The sequence below is a fragment of the Marmota monax genome, unplaced genomic scaffold, assembly GCF_021218885.2.
Source record: "Marmota monax isolate L192 unplaced genomic scaffold, Marmota_monax_Labrador192_F-V1.1 WCK01_AAM20220418_F8-fsc00026, whole genome shotgun sequence".
NCBI classification, from domain to species: domain Eukaryota; kingdom Metazoa; phylum Chordata; class Mammalia; order Rodentia; family Sciuridae; genus Marmota; species Marmota monax.
The window spans coordinates 167,290-170,025 of NW_026693108.1; positions in this window are offsets into that span (position 1 = coordinate 167,290).

The window sequence follows — 2,736 nt, forward strand, 5'->3', positions numbered from 1 at the left end:
GACACTTCCGCTCCGACAGCTCCCGCCCCGGAAGTCCCCAGTAAAAGTGCCCCTCCAGGAGCTGGAAAGGAACGTCGCGCCGCTGGTTCCGGGGCGCGCCCAGGAAGGTTGGGTTGTCTCCCCGCGGGAGGCCCTCACGGGGGGAAGGCGAGAGGCCTTCTGAGGGGGAGGCGGTGAGTGGGGCGGGAGGCCCTCTGGGGGAGAGGCGGGAGGCACGCGGAGAGCGGGGGCACGAGGACCTCTGGGAGGGAGGACGGGAAGGGGGCCTGGGGCGGAGGCCCTCTGGGAGGGAGGCAGGGATGGGGTGCGCTGCACCCTCTGGGAGGAAGGCTGGAGGCCCTCTGGGAGGGAGGCAGGGATGGGGTACGCTGCACCCTCTGGGAGGAAGGCGGGAGGCTCTCTCTGGGAGGGAGGCAGGGATGGGGTACGCTGCACCCTCTGGGAGGAAGGCGGGAGGCTCTCTCTGGGAGGGAGGCAGGGATGGGGTGCGCTGCACCCTCTGGGAGGAAGGCGGGAGGCTCTCTCTGGGAGGGAGGCAGGGATGGGGTGCGCTGCACCCTCTGGGAGGAAGGCTGGAGGCTCTCTCTGGGAGGGCGGCAGGGATGGGGTACGCTGCACCCTCTGGGAGGAAGGCTGGAGGCCCTCTGGGGAGGGAGGCAGGGATGGGGTGCGCTGCACCCTCTGGGAGGAAGGCGGGAGGCTCTCTCTGGGAGGGAGGCAGGGATGGGGTACGCTGCACCCTCTGGGACAGCCCGCTTGAGCCTTTCTGGGCTGGAGGTCCGGATTAGTGGCCCAGCCCTGGAATTTCGTGATTGTTTGAATCTCAGTCCCTGCTGTGAATTAGCTTTAGAACGTAAATGGTTAGGAATGGCCTTCCTGAAGTCCCAACCATTGGGAGGCAGAAGCAGGAAAATGGCTAGTTAGGAGGCAGCACTGGCAACCTTGCAAGATCCTGCCTCAAGATAAATGTTTCTTTTGAATCTAAAAAAGAAAAAAAAAAAATGATCCCAGTGCAGTGGCACTGGCTTGTAATCCCAGTGGCTTGGGAGGCCCAGATAGGAGGATCGAAAGTTCAAGGGCAAGGTGCTAAGCAACTCAGCGGAAACCCTGTTTCTAAATAAAATACAAAATAGGGCTGGGGATGTGGCTCAGTGCTTGAGTGCCTGTGAGTTCAATCCCTGGTACCAAAAAAAAAAAAAAAAAAAAATGAAAAGTAGGAAGAACACACAATTTCCCATAAGGAATCACATTTCCTTCCATTTCAGCAGAAAAGGCTGCTCTCACTTGTGTGTGAGCTCAGCCATATCCTTCCTGATAGGTAACACAGACATGAGCAGTGGAAATATGAAGTTAAGGGAATAGTTCTGCAAACTGGTTCCACTATGCTGACCCTGCTCCCAACCCACATGTGCTTTCTTTTAAAAAGCAATTTGCCTGCAACACTGCCTGGCTTCAGTCAATAGGCTATGTTGCATTTCTCAGCAAACACCCTTTTATCTGCAAGAGAAATGCAGGCCCGAAATGCTGACAAGAACACGTTCCCCAGAAGGGTGGTGGACTTTTGCTATGCATTCACAGCCAGATTCCAGAACTTAGGGAGCTGAGGATAATTTCCCCGACCCATAAATGCTGAATTAAAACTGGTCAGCAAAGGCCAAAGTGAAATGGAGTTGCCTTGGACGTGTTACCAAGAGCATTAGGGACTTAGAAGCCTGATGCAATCCTGTTGTCAGTCAAAAGTCAAAAGGTGGCGCTGGGTGGGACTATAGAATCTTCTCTGGGGACCTCCAATGAAACTAGAGGGCAGGAGGGCTATATTGTCCTTTCTGAGAGAACCCACTCTATCCCTTGAGAGTGTCCCCTTGCCCCCTTTCCTAGCTCTCTGCTAAAATTTGCTATTCTTTTATGGCATCCTCTCAAGCACGAACATGAGAAGCTAGGGTACAGACCTCTGCAGCTGCCTCCCTCAGGTTCTGCGGGTGGGTCTCTTTTGCAACACTTCCCACACACGCTCATGCGTGTATGGCCAAGTAGTGTTTTGAGGTATAGTTTTATGTACCCTGTATTTCTGTCTCCTCCCCAACTCCTATGTATCAGGTAGTGATCACTCTGTACCTATTAATGTGGGTAAAGCATGCTGTAAACTGTAATTTTTTTCTTTCTTTCTTTTTTTTGTACTTGGGACTGAACCCAGAGGTGCTTAACCACGGAGCCACATCCCCAGCCCTTTTATATATTTTATTTAGAGACAGGATCTTGCTAGGTTGCTTAGGCCTTGCTGAATTGTTGAGGCTGGGTTTGAACTTTCCATCCTCCTGTTTCAGCCTCCCAAGTTGCTGGGATTACAGGCATGTGCCACCGCGCCTGGCCAATGTAAGCAGTATTTTCAACTGCTGCTTCTCACTTAGCTGCCCTCCTATGGAAGAATTGTGGCTCACATTCTTAGGCTGTCTATCCTAGTGCATAATCTGCACAGGATACACTCTATCTGCTGAAGGTCCCACCATGTAGGAGTAAGACTGAAATTTCCCCTTCTTCCTCTTCCCCAAACCAGGGGCTTCCAACCAATTGTGGTGCATTTTCTGCTTGCTTTCTGTTCTTTGCCTGAGTGCATAATCACGAATATGTCTCCTTTCTACAAAAAGTGGGATGGTGCTTATTACCTCATGGGGACAAGGGGTACACTTTCTCGATGGTGGTGCTCCACAAATACACAGAGTCAAATTGGCAGAAGAG